We start from the raw sequence: 14,317 nt of genomic DNA on the forward strand, positions 1-14,317 counted from the left end.
TAATATGTTTCAAAGAAAAAAATCCGGTACGTTTTCATGTCACTTTTTTTCAAAGTTGCAAATTACAAAAGGCCAAATTACGCTTTTAAAAGGATCTGTGCTGATGTTCCCTTTGCCAGCTGCTGATTCAACAGCAAGCAATGCAAATTTCTCAATGGAGGATTTTTTACAAAAAAAAAAAAAAACCCATAAAACACTGAACAGACATCATTAACATTTGCTTGGGCGAGGGGGCTTAATTTGTCTACACTCATTTGATTTTTCTCTACAGACACTATTAATCACAGTGAACTGTTTGTTCTCTGTAAATACAGAACAAATTTGGCTTGATGCAAGGATACAGTGTGGACATTTTGTGATTATAAAATAAATGAACATTTTGATTGATGAAATAAAAACTTGAGACATTCTGTGTGTCCAGAAAGAAGTTTCTGGGATATCAGGTTATCATGTAAAAGCTCTGACTGTCCTGATAAAAGTAAGATGAATGGTCTCTTTTTATTTAAATATTTATGTTTAAAACACAGATGATTTTATTTATATCAGTGATGACAGACCTCATGGAATTTGAGGACTTTTGAACCTTGCAGTCTTATTTTGAGTTCATGGGTTTATAAAATTATTTGATGCTCAGGAATCTTTTTTCATGTCATTTAAATCCATATTATTTTCAAGGCAGCTTTGGTTTCAAAAACATACCAAAGAAAAGTGTTTGCTCTGTATTGGAGGTAAAGAGCCACCTGCTCTAAAAATCAGAACATGACATGTAGGTGCCCTATATACAGTGTCTATTTAGAATTTTTCTCTTCCTCTCCTTTCTTTATCTTGCAAGCTCTCTGTATTTTTCACTCTACTTGTTTTCTGCTCTCTTTCCCCATTCAATTACACCTCTCCCTCGATATAACTCGACCTGATATAACACAAATTCGGATATAACACAGTAAAGCAGTGCTCTGGGGGGGCAGGGCTGCGCACTCCGGTGGATCAAAGCAAGTTCAATATAATGCAGTTTTACCTATAACACGGTAAGATTTTTTGGCTCCCGAGGATAGTGTTACATCGAGGTAGAGGTGTATTTCCTCTGATCTTTCCTTTCCTTTTTTCAGTCTTTCCTAACCTGAATGTGAACTCTGTGATGTTAGCATGCAAATTAAAGTTTCCAACCCACAATGTCTGAGTGACCTTTAATTTAAGAAAAATAAGCTTACCTCTCCTTAGCATCCTCCATAAAATATGAAGGAGATGCTCTTTGGGCAAGAGTGCTTCCTCTAACTAGAATAACTGTTCTAAAATATTAAAATCTATGGCTGTAAAACCCTGTGAATTATTAATAATCTCTTTTCTGTCCCCAGTAGCCAATCAAGTGAATCTTGAGATAACTCCTTGGGTTTGTAATACTCCTATACAAGAATGTACTGACAACCTGAGAGTTAAACTGGCCATTTATGTATGTTAGGTACAATGTTAAACTGAATTCCTGATCACTTGTACTCATTTAAGATTCCAAGGCACTTTTGCAGGAGTCAGGCTATTAACCCCATTGTCCTGGCCCATTTCCAGTTTTGGTGCATTGCATTCTGCCTCTTTATATTCTTGTTCCAGTTTAAATTGGACATAGTATTCATTTCTTGTCTCAAATGGTTGTTTAGAACTGCTATGTAAAATGCACTAATGTGGTTGCCCATCACTGACAAATAAATGATTACCAACCACAATTAGATGTAAGAATCGCTTTGAGATTAAAAATGTTGCATATAAATGGAAGGTGGTATTTTTGTCTACTCTGAAGTTTTTATTGAAAACAAATCCATAACATAGTTGAGCTATTACTCCAGTAGAGTAAACACTGCATACAGCGTGAATATAACAAAAAATATTGATTTCTGCCCCATGTGGGTTGTTTCCATATATTCTTTCCTGAAAGGCAGGTAAGGGAGAATTGAAACAAACTACTGATTTGAAAAATCTCATATTAATAATCATTTTTAATAATCTTAGTGGTGTAAATTCTTTTTATAGGCATATTAATTTTGTCTTCCATATGTTTGGTCAGATATTATTAAATCATAAATCATTATCTCCAAAAAGAATGCATTTGCCTATGAACCTAATGATCAGAGGTCCCATTTGAGAGCTTTGGTTATTGGACTGTTATGTTCAAACTGGTCTTGCATGGTAGTAAATATGTGTTTTATATTTCCTCATGTGGCTCTTCTGTCCCCCTCTCCCCCCCGGTCCATTTATTTTTAACACTTTGATAACCCATGTAATCTCCTGGACTGCAGCTGAGGTGAGGGCAGTTTGAGTAAGTTAATTTAATTTGTTTTAATGCAGATCCATGCAGTGCGTTCCACCTGGCTCTTCAGTGGGGTAACAGGCCTTGGCTGCATTTAGTCATTCGTTCGGTTTCTCTATTAGTGATTCTAATCCTTGGACTTCAAAGCTTCTGTCATTTATAGCCTATTAAATCCAGGAAGTTTCTGATGGATTAGGGCAAGGAATGAGTTTGAAGTTTGTAATGTGCACCACTGTCACTGATAAGGTCTAGTTTATTACCCTACGTTAGTATCAGCACTTTTATGGCTATTCTTTTTTAATTGGTTATTGTAAAGCTGGGACAGTTAATGTTCTAGAGCATCAAATGCAGGATTTCCTGATTATTGCCGTATAGGGGACACATTTCTGGGTCTGCTGTGCAAAGGCAAATCAGGGCTTCTGCTGTCAGAGCCAGTAGGTTTTTCGATAGGCATAAATGATGGCAGGGATGAAAACGTCAAAGTAATTTTCCCTTGTGATGACTTGCAATAAATTCAGATTTGAACCCAGGTCTCCGGAGGCAAAGATAGTGTGGTGCTATACAAGCATGGCACTTAACTGTTGTTTACTTTCCCATGTCTGCTCCGGAGTAATTTTTGTAAATTAAAACTATAGCAAATGCTTTTCCTGCTTAAAATTATCACTCACTTTGAGACTGGGTTGTATAATCAAGGGTTTTATATTTGCACAGAACATCATATAACTAAACAGTTAAAAAGAAGTAAAATGAACTCTCTCTTCTCTATCTAGGAAAGAAAAGGGTCAAATTAAATGCAAATTTTAAAATCCCTGTAGATGCTGTTAATGGGTGAAATGAGACTTTATAGAAGCCAAACCAGAGTTCTCTAGCCTTATGAACAATACAGAATAAAAATACATTTTCAAAATTGAAGATACCATAATGTTCACTAAAAACTCCCCATCTTCAAAAGACTAGAATGCTCCCCAGTCAGACCCCAAATTATTAATAGCCTAAGTAGAAAGATAAACTTTGCAATGGATCCTAAAAGTGAACAACTACAGACTCTCTCAGGATTGAAAGTGAATTCCAGTCATAGGGCCTCTACCAAGAATGTTCTGCTTTTTGGCCCCTGATATAGGAATTTGAAGCTGATCTTAATTGCTGTCATATGATACAGGGACAGATGGCATCTCAGATATTTGGGACCCAAGCTCTTTGATTGTGAAACTGCAACTGATGCTTCTGAGGAACTGTCCCAGATTGAGATGTCACTAGATGAGATTTTGGAACTAACTGATAAATTAAACAGTAATAAGTCTCCAGGACCAGATCACATTCACCCAAGAGTTCTGAAGGAACTCGGACTTGAAATTGCAGCACTAACAAGTAAGGTATGTAGACTATCATTCAAATTAGCATCTCTGCCAGATGACTGGAGGATAGCTAATGTGACACCAATTTTTAAAAAAGGCTCCTAAGGCAGTCCTGAGAATTACAGGCTGGTAAACCTAATCTGAGTTCTATACCAGGCAAATTCTTTGAAACTATAGTGAAGAACAGAATTATTAGACATATATATGAACACAGTTTGTTTGGGAAAAGTAAACTCGACTTTTGTAAAGGAAATTTGTCTCACCAATCTATTAGAATTCTTTGAGGGGATCAACAGATATGTGGACAATGGTGGTCCAGTGTATATTGTGTGTATGGACTTTCAGAAGGCCTTTGACAAGGTCCGTCACCAAACAAAGGCCTTGAGCAAAGTAGACAGTCATGGGATAAGAGGGAAGGTCCTCTCTTGGTTAAAGTACAGGAATCAAAGACTAGGAATAACAGTTCTTCTTCGAGTGCTTGCTCATATTCATTCCAAGTAGGTGTGCGCGCGCCACGTGCACGTTCGTCGGAAGAATTTTCCCCTAGCAACACCCGGCGGGTCGGCAGGCGCCCCCTGGCGTGGCGCCTTTGCGGCACCGTATATATGCCCCTGCCGACCCGGCCGCTCCTCAGTTCCTTCTTTTACAAAGGTGAGTAACCGTCTTTTCTTCTTCGGAGTGCCGTTGCTAATTCATTCCAAGAATAGGTGAATCCAAGCCTTACCTAGCGTGGGGTCGGAGTTGGAGACTGTGAATACAGAACGCAAGCAAGAGCCGCATGTCCGCGGGACTGCTGCACCAAGGCGACATTGGCAGAAACAAGTGTGCACTGACGACCACGTGGCTGCACGATAATGTTTTTATAGGCACACGGGGCCGAGGAAGGCATCGGGACCTGCGCTCTTCAGGTGATGAGCGGTAACTCGCCCTGGAGAAGTGTGAGCCAAAGGCATAGCCATGTTTGATGCAGGCCGTCACCCAGGATGATAATTGTTTGCGATGAGACAGGGTGACCCTTCCATCCTGTTCGCTGATGGAACGAATAGTTTGGGAGGTCTTTCCGGAAGGGTCGGGTGCCGGTCATGTAAAAGCCAGCGCCGACGAACATCCGATATGCCAAGCTCGCTCTCTGCGAGACGCAATAGAGGTTTGGGTAAAACACTGGGCCCGGCGGCGCTCGCTTTCACCTCGGCCGAAGAAGGCGAAGGCTCCTGCGGTCGCGCCTCCGGAACCGCAGTCCGAGCCAGGAAAGCCGTGCCGGCACGCACCACTATCTGCCCCGGCACCGGTGCTTCCCGTACCGTCGACTCCGCCGGGCAAGGGCCGTCGAGTCCGGTGCTTGATAGCTCCCCGGCACGTGCCGTGGTCGAGCTCACGATCCCGACTACGCCAGAAACTTCACGACGGCGCGGGACCTGATAGCGCTCACTGAGCCTTCCTGCCTCAGCCCCCGGCACCGCCGGTGCGGGCGCTTCCTCTATGGGAAGCCAGCGATGCTCCAACCTCCATTCTGGGAGCACTGGATAGGCGCCGGTCCGATCGAGATCTCGGCACCGATCCCGCTCACGCCATGGTTCGCCATCCGACGCCGCTCGCAGTCCCGGGCACCGATCCTACTCTCGGCGCCGGTCGTACCGCGGCACCGGTCCAGGTCCCGATCTACAGACCGACGCTCAGCACGTCGCTCTGGCTCTCGGCACCGCTTCCGACGAAGTCCATCATACCGTCGGCGCACCCGATCCCGGTCGACCTCCCGGCACCGCGCTGGTCGTAGGTCCCGGTCCCCGATCCTCGGCACCGGTTTGACTCTCGGCACCGTTCCCGGCACCGACCGTCACTCGGCACCAGTCCTACGGGTTGTCTGCCCCGCCTTGGCCTTCCAGACACCCTTCCGGCTCCTCGCGACCAGAACAGCGTGCTCTATGGGGATGTGGGCCAAGATCCGGACCAGCCCAGCAGTGGTCCTTCTGGACGCCTTGGGCGTACCATCAAGCCCAAGGCGATCCTTTCTCCCGCCGGCGAGATCTGCTGGTGCAGCTCGAGTGCCAGAGGCCACCATCAGCGTTCCTCCTCCGGCAACCGATGTTGCCGAGTCACAGGACCCAGAGGCACCCCTCGAACCGAGCCATGCTCTGGATCAACAACCTGCAGGGGAGCCCCGGTCCCCGGTCTTCCTCCTCCTCCTCCCCAGATGAGGCAGTGGCGGGCACTTCGACCTCTGGCCCGCCCCTATTGACCTTCGCGCTCATCAAGATTTGCTCCGCAGAGTGGCTTTGAGCATTAATCTACAAGCGGAGGAGGTGCCGAAGTTGAGGATCCCGTAGTGGACATTCTCTCATCCGATGCACCAACGAGGGTCGCCTTGCCCTTCATACGAACTATTCAGGCCAAAGCGGAGTCTATTTGGCAGGCCCCAGCATCGATCCCTCCGACGGCCAGAGGCGTGGAGAGAAAGTACATGGTACCCTCCAAGGGGTACGACTACCTGTACACCCATCCTCCTCCATGCTCTCTGGTCGTCCAATCCGTGAATGAGAGGGAGCGTCATGGCCAACCAGCCCCCGCCCAAAATCGCGTGAGGCTAAACGTATGGACCTGCTGGGCCGTAAGATTTACTCCGCTGGGGGTCTCCAGTTACGTGTCGCAAACCAACAAGCGCTGCTAGGCAGATATGATTTTAATACCTGGCAGACCATGGACAAGTTTTACTGAACTGGTCCCGGTAGACTCCCGCCCTGAGTTCAAAAGTCTCGTGGAAGAGGGCAAGAAGATCTCAAGGACAGCCTTACAGGCTGCGCTCGACGCCGCAGACTCAGCAGCTAGAACCATCGCGTCGGGCGTTACCATGAGACGGATTTCCTGGTTGCAAGTGTCCGGCTTACCTCGGAGCTGCAGCATACCATACAAGACCTCCCTTTTGAAGGGCAGGGCCTCTTCTCAGAGAAGACGGACCCAAGGCTGCAAAGCTTAAAGATAACCGCATAATAATGCGCTCCCTGGGCATGCACACACCGCAGACCCAGCGGAGGTCTTTCGACAGCAACCTCAGCGCCCTTATCCCCCACCACGCCCCCGCCAAGACTTCAACAGACGGCGGGGACGGGTGAACCGACGACGCCAGTCCCGGTTCCCAAGGGGGGCAAAACAACGGTACCGCCCCAAACCACCGGCGGGACGAAGCAAAACTTTTGAAGGTGCGCCAGAGAGCAGAGCACCAGTCCCTTCCCGGACTCCTCTTCTTTTTTCCAACCGCCTTTCTCCCTTCCTCCCGGCGTGGACCCGGAAACCTCAGACCAATGGGTCAGTTTTTTGCGCACGGTGGAGTTTGGTTACGCATCTCTCCAGTTTATTTCGCCTCCACCCTCCCACCACCCTCCCCGTCCCTCTTCAGGGACCCCTCTCACGAGCACCTCCTCTGGCAGGAGGTCCTCACGCTTCTCGAACTCGGAGCGATAGAAGAGGTGCCTCACGACCTCAGAGGCCGAGGGTTTTACTCCCGCTATTTTTAATCCCCAAGTCGAAAGGAGGTCTCCGTCCCATCCTAGACCTCCGCGGACTCAACGCCTTCGTAAGGAAGTTACGATTCCGCATGGTATCCTGGGGTCCATCATCCCTTCCTTGATCCGGGAGACTGGTTCGCTGCTCTCGACATGAAAGGACGCGTACTTTCATGTTTCGATCTACCCGCCTCACAGACGCTTTCTCCGCTTTCTGGTGCGGGGACCGGCACTTTCAATTCACGGTCCTACCATTTGGCCTGTCCTCTGCCCACGTGTCTTCACGAAATGTATGGCAGTAGTGGCCGCTTGCCTCCGTCGCCAGGGGATATGTGTCTTCCCTTACCTGGACGACTGGCTGGTTCGCGCGTCCTCCCAGGCTCAGGTCGCCGCGCACATGACAATCATCAGGGACCTGTTCGAATCTCTAGGGCTCCTGATAAAATTTCGACAAGTCCATCCTCGTACCATCCCAGAGGATAGAATTCATCGGGGCCGTCTTGGACTCTATGGTCGCGACAGCCTCACTTCCACCCAGCCGTTTCCAGGCACTACTCACTATCATAGACAGCCTGCTAGCCTTCCCCACGACCTCGGCCAGGGTCTGTCTCAGCCTCTTAGGCCACATGGCGGCGTGTACTTTTGTAACCAAGTATGCCAAACTCCGCCTGCGCCCACTGCAGATATGGTTAGCTTCGGTTTACCGTCCACGCAGGGACAGCATGGACATCGTTGTCACACTCACAGAAAGCGTCCTACACCCTCCGATGGTGGCGAAATCCCGCCCTGGTGTGTGCGGGGTTACCGTTTCACCCCCAGACAGCCGTCCATTTCTTAACAACGGACGCATCCTCTCTGGGCTGGGGAGCTCCACATGGGGTCTCGTCGAACACAGGGCCTCTGGTCCTCTCGGGAGCTGTCGCTGCACATAAACATCAGGGAGCTGAGGCCGTCCGCGCCTCGCCTGCCAGGCTTTTTTCTTCCTCACCTGCGAGGCCGTTCTGTCTTAGTGCTCACGGACAACACCACCGCGATGCACTATATAAACAAGCAGGGGGGACGCGCTCTCTCCCTCTTTGTCAGGAGGCGATAACGCTGTGGGAAGTTTGTGTAACCCACGGCATCGATCTGGAAGCCTCTTTTCTTCCAGGAGTCCAGAACGTGTTGGCAGACCGGCTCAGCAGGTCCTTTCTAGCCCACGAGTGGTCTCTTCGTCCGGACATAGTCCATTCTCTTTTCCAGCGGTGGGGATTTCCCCGAATCGACCTCTTCGCGTCCCGCACCAACCGGAAGTGCACCCTGTTCTGCTCCTTCCGCGGTCTCGACCGCGGCTCTCTGTCGGACGCGTTCCTCCTACCTTGGTCGACCCACCTCCTCTATGCCTTCCCGCCGTTCCCTTGGTGCACAAAGTCCTCGTAAAGCTACGCAGGGACAAGGCCCGACTAATTCTCATCGCCCCAGCGTGGCCTCGCCAACACTGTACCCCACGCTGTTGGACCTGTCCATAGCCAGTCCGGTTCCCCTGCCGGTCCATCCGGACTTGATATCACAAGACCACGGCAGGCTTCTCCCCCCGACCTCCGTCCCTCCACCTGACTGCGTGGCTCTGGCTGGCTGAGCTCTGCAGAGCTGCGCTGTTCCACCCCAGTGCAGCAAGTGCTCTTGGAAGTAGGAAACCTGCAACCAGGGCACCTACCTGGCAAAATGGAAGAGGTTTTCCTGCTGGTGTCATCACGAGGACTGTCACCAGCTCAGGTTCCCATCCAAGTGCTACTACTGGAATATCTATGGCACCTTAAACAACCGGGAGGGGATCGGGCCGAGGATCTCGATCCGTGGACCGGCGCCATCCAGTGCTCAGGAGGATGGAGTTGGCCCGCTGGCTTTCCCATAGAGGGAAGCGCCGCCGCACCGGCCTGCGGGGGTGAGGCAGGAAGGCGTCAGTGAGCCTATCATGTCCCGCGCCCGTCGTGAAGGTTTTGGCGTGCGACGTAGCGCGACCCGGACGTGCCGGGGGAGCTATCAAGCACCGGGACTCGACGGCCCTTAGCGCGCCGGGTCGACGTACGGGAGAGCACCGTGCCGGGGCAGATAGTGGTGCTGCGGCACGGTTTTCCGGCTCGGACTGCAGTTCCGGTACCGCGCGACCGCAGGAGCCTTCGCGCTTCTTCGGCCTGAGGTGAAAGCGAGCGCCGCCGGGCTGGCTTGCTCGATCGGGAACCTTATGCGTGCATGGCCGCCCGTGCACTGTGGCGACCGCTCGGTCTCCCTGGTGGCCGGCGTGGTGTCGTGCCGGTGCGGTCGTGCCGGACACTGCCGGATCAGGCCGGCCTCCATAAGGAGTGGCTTTAAACGGAGTCCCGCTCCTGGTTTGTCCCGCGTTTGAAGGACTTGCAGATGCGGGCACTCTCCGTAGATGGGATTCCCCAGGCACTTGAAGCACGATTGGGGTCTCCCGTTGCACTCGGCCGACGACAGGCGAGCACTGCTTCGAAGCCGGGAACCAGGTGGCCTGGGTCCGGAGCGGTGGCGAGGAGGGTTACCTCAGCCCACTCAACTATATACAACTACCGTTTAACAACTTTACTCTAATAAACTATCAAAGCTACCAAACAAACACTAACTAATTTAAGAACTATTGTTCAGACGGGTGAACACGCTAGGGATGTTGGGAGGTCAGACTAAGCCGCACTCCACGTTCCACACGACCGACAGAGCCAGGGGCTCATACACGGCGGTAGAAGCTGTTGTTCTTCGAGATGTGTTGCTCATATTCATTCCACACCCGCCCTCCTTCCCCACTGTCGGAGTAGCCGGCAAGAAGGAACTGAGGAGCGGCCGGGTCGGCAGGGGCATATATACGGTGCCGCAAAGGCGCCACGCCAGGGGGCGCCGACCCGCCGGGTGTTGCTAGGGGAAAATTCTTCCGACGAACGTGCACGTGGCGCGCGCACACCTACTTGGAATGAATATGAGCAACACATCTTGAAGAACAACAGTTACAAAGGTGAGTAACCGTCTTTTTTCAGAATGGAGAGAGGTGAGTAGTGGTGTCCCTCAAAGATCTTTACTGGGACAAGTGCTGTTCAACATATTCATAAATGATCTGAAAAAAGGAGTAAACAGTGACATGGCAGAATGTGCAGATGATACAAAATTACTCAAGATAGTTAAGTGCAAAGCAGACTGAAGAGTTGCAAAGGGATCTCACAAAACTGAATTACTGGGGATCAAATGGCAGATGAAATTCAGTGTTGATAAATGCAAAGTAATGCACACTGAAAAACATAATCCCAATTATACATACAAAATGAGGGAGTCTGAATTAGCTGTTACCACTCAAGAAAGAGATCTTGGAGTCATTGTGGATAGTTCTGTGAAAACATCTGCTTAATGTGCAGAAGCAGTCAAAAAGCTAACAATGTTAGGAACCATTAGAGAAGGGATAGATAATAAGACAGAAAATATCATAATGCCACTAGATAAATACATGCTATGCCCGACTCTTGAATACTGCATGCAGTTCTGGTCACACCATCTCAAAAAAGATATATTAGAATGGAAAAAGGTACAGAGAAGAGCAACAGAAATGAATAAAGATATATAACATAAGAATGGCCATACTGGGTCAGACCAAAGATCCATTTAACCTAATATGCTGTCTTCTGATAGTGGCCGGTGCCAGATGCCCCAGAGGGAATGCACAGAACAAATCAAGTGATTCATTCCCTGTTGCTCGCTCCCAGCTTCTGGCAAACAGAGGCTAGGGACACCATCCCTGCTCATCCTAGCTAATAGCCATTGATAGAGTTATCATCCATGAACTTATCTAGTTCATTTTTGAACTCTGTTTTAGTCATGGCCTTTACAACATCCTCTGGCAAGGAGTTCCACAGTTTGATTGCATTGTATGAAAAAATACTTCCTTGTTTCGTTTTAACTTGCTGCCTATTTCTTTCATTTGGTGACCCCTAGTTCTTGTGTTATGAGAAGGAGTAAATAACACTTCCTTATTCACTTTGTCCACACCACTCATAATTTTATAGACCTCTATCATATCCCCCCCGCAATTTCACATTTGAATTCCTTCAGAACTCTTGGGTGAACACCATCTGGTCCTGGTGACTTATTACTGTTTAATTTATCAGTTAGTTCCAAAATCTCCTCTGTTAACAGCTCAGTCTGGGACAGTTCCTCAGGTTTGTCACCTAAAAAGAATGGCTTAGGTTTGGGAATTTCCCTCACTTCCTCAGCCGTGAAGACTGATGCAAAGAATTCATTTAGTTTCTCCGCAATGGCCTCATTGTCCTTGAATGCTCATTTAGCATCTCAATCATCCAGTGGCCCCACTGGTTATTTAGTAGGCTTCCTACTTCTGATGTACTTGCTTTTTATTATTATTATTATTATTATTATTTTTTTTTTGCTAATGCTTTTTGCGTTTTTGGCTAGCTGTTCTTCCAATTCTTTTTAGGCCTTCCTAATTATGTTTTTACACTTCATTTGCCAGAGTTTATGCTCCTTTCTATTTTCCTCACTAGGATCTGACTTCCACTTTTTAAAGGATGCCGTTTTGTCTCTCACTGCTTCTCTTACTTCGTTGGTTAGCCGTGGTAGCACTTTTCTGGTTCTTTTACTATGTTTTTTAATGTGGGGCATACATTTAAGTTGAGCCTCTATTATGATGTCTTTAAGAAGTTTCCATGCAGCTTTCAGAGATTTCACTTTTGTTACTGTACCTTTTAATTTCTGTTTAACTAACTTCCTCATTTTTGTGTATTTCCCCCTTTGTATTTCCCCCTGTTAGAACAACTTCTGTATGAGGAGAGATTAAAAACTCTGGGACTTTTCAGCATGGAAAAGAGATGACTAAGGGAGGGTATTATAGTGGTCTTTAAAATCATGAATGGTGTGGAAAAAGCGAATAAAGAAGTGTTTACTATTTCACATAACGCACCAACCAGGTGTGGCTATCCAATGAAATTAATAGACAGGAGGTTTAAAACAAGCAAAAGGAAGTAGTTCTTCACCCAGTGCACAGTCAACCTATGGAACTCATTGCCAGGGGATGCTGTGAAGTCCTAAGTATAACTTGGCTCAAAAAATAATTAGATAAGTGCATAGAGGATAAGTCCATCAGTGGCTATTAGCAAAGATGCAGGGATGCAACCCCATGCTCTGGATGTCCATAGACTCTGATTGCCAGAAGCTGGGAGAGGAGGAAAGGGGATGTTAATTCCTTCTGAAGCACCTGGCACTGGCTACTGTCAGAAGACAGGGTCCTTGGCCAGATGGACCATCGGTATGACCCAGTATGGCTGTTCTTCTTTTATGTTCTCACCTGCCTCTGCCCAAGACTCACCAGAGTCAGGAAGGCTGCAAGGAGCTCTGGGATGGACAGGGAACTTGCATCAATTTTCAATATGTTTTTTTTTTTTATAAATTTTATGTGCTCCTTTACCTATTTTAACACATGCAGAATTTGGCAGGCCAACTATATTCAGAGGCCATAAAGAAAATCAGTGTCCTAAACCTTTCTTTGATGGTTCTTCTATCACTTTTGTGCAAGAAGGCCCCCCCCCCCTTTGAAAATAGGCTGTGGGTTAATCCAGGTTCATCAGAATAGGAAATGAGGACTTGATTGTCTGATGATTGGTGTAATTGGGTGTCAAATTTTGCAGTTGGTCAGTCAGTTGAAATGTAAAATGGCTTAAAGGTAACCAAATACATCATTTAAATAATAACATGCTATTGTGCCAACAATACATTTTCCTTCAGCCCACTGTAGCCTGTGAGTGTATAACCGCCTACATCTACTCACGTGTTGTTGAGTGGACTATAGCATAACCCTAGTAACTGCCATATAAATATCTTGAACTCGTAGGGTTTTGTACTACCATCAACTCATTCAATGAAATAGGAAACGGATTAGCACTTGAAAATGTTGAGAGAGATGATTTCTCAAGTCTGAAAATCGTAGGTGCTGAAACAGAGGTGCTGATGCCCCTCCTTGGTTTGAAGTGGTTTTCATTATGTAAACTGTTCAGTTGAATTTCAATGGCTCTCAGTATCCCCATTATAATTGTTCAGCACCCCTGTGAATACTGGAAAGTGATGTTTCGTAAATAGAATTAAAAATATGTAACAACTCTTTAAATTATGTACAAAGAGGCAACTGCTTTATAAGTACGTTTGGCATACTTGAGTTACTTACGCATTTTTTCAAACCGAGCATCTCAAACACTGGCAAACACATCCTGTGATGCTATATTCCCTTTACCATTTTAGATAGTGAGGTAGAGAGAGGTTCAAGTTTGGTGTGCAAGGTCATACGTGATCATTCCTTCTTCGCCTATTTAACATGAATGAAACCTGCCAGTGAATCAGCACCAGGGATAGGACCAGAAGCCCTGACTTCTAGATCCTGTTCTACTGTACTAGAACATCTCCTTCTAGCATTTTTGTTTGGATAATAATAATTATTATCGGGTGTCGATGCTCATCCCAGTACTCAAACGATTAACTCGACCTTAATTGTATTTAATTGCAGTTTTAATCACACTGTTAACAATAGAATACCAATTGGAACTTAATTATATTTTGAATCACCCATCTCCAATCCCGTCAGCCCTCAGGTCAAGGGAAAGGGCTAGGTCTGGGTGAGATCTCTTGTGTTTTTCCCTACATCAAATTAATGTTTCCGTTACAACACGAAACCAAAGTGTAGACTGCTCACTTTTATGTTATTTAGCCATTACAAACTTAGTGCTACTGCAACACAATGATAAATAGTATTGTTCACTTCATCTCAATACAGCTCTGCTAAGTGTCAAGTGTTGATCCTGAAAAATGCGACTGTAAGAATGGAGGGTTTTTTGTTAGCATAAACTGCATTAAAAAATAAAAACAGTGTATCAAATTTAGATGGCTTACAAGTACCCACTCAGTCCTACTCTTTCGCCTAAAAAGTGTTTAATTTACGGGAAGATAATGCTAAGACCCTACTTCTTCATTTACAAGTGTACCAGAAAGCAAGAACAGGGTTCCACGATGGAAGTTTTGATCCAAGCATTGAGCAAGGTATTTTACGTGACAGATACACAGAAGACTAGCTGTTTCGTAGGTGCCCCGCTTCATTGCTTCAGCACTACTCCACCATTCCAGAGGAC

General features: G+C 47.1%; 1 protein-coding gene across 1 annotated transcript in view; it reads left to right on the forward strand.

The window, feature by feature from the left end:
• Positions 1–14,317, forward strand: part of EXT2 (exostosin glycosyltransferase 2) — a 114,753-nt gene that overhangs the window by 67,048 nt on the left and 33,388 nt on the right. The window lies entirely within an intron of this gene.

Source organism: Chelonoidis abingdonii, chromosome 4, assembly GCF_003597395.2.
Source record: "Chelonoidis abingdonii isolate Lonesome George chromosome 4, CheloAbing_2.0, whole genome shotgun sequence".
Taxonomy (NCBI): Eukaryota; Metazoa; Chordata; order Testudines; family Testudinidae; genus Chelonoidis; species Chelonoidis abingdonii.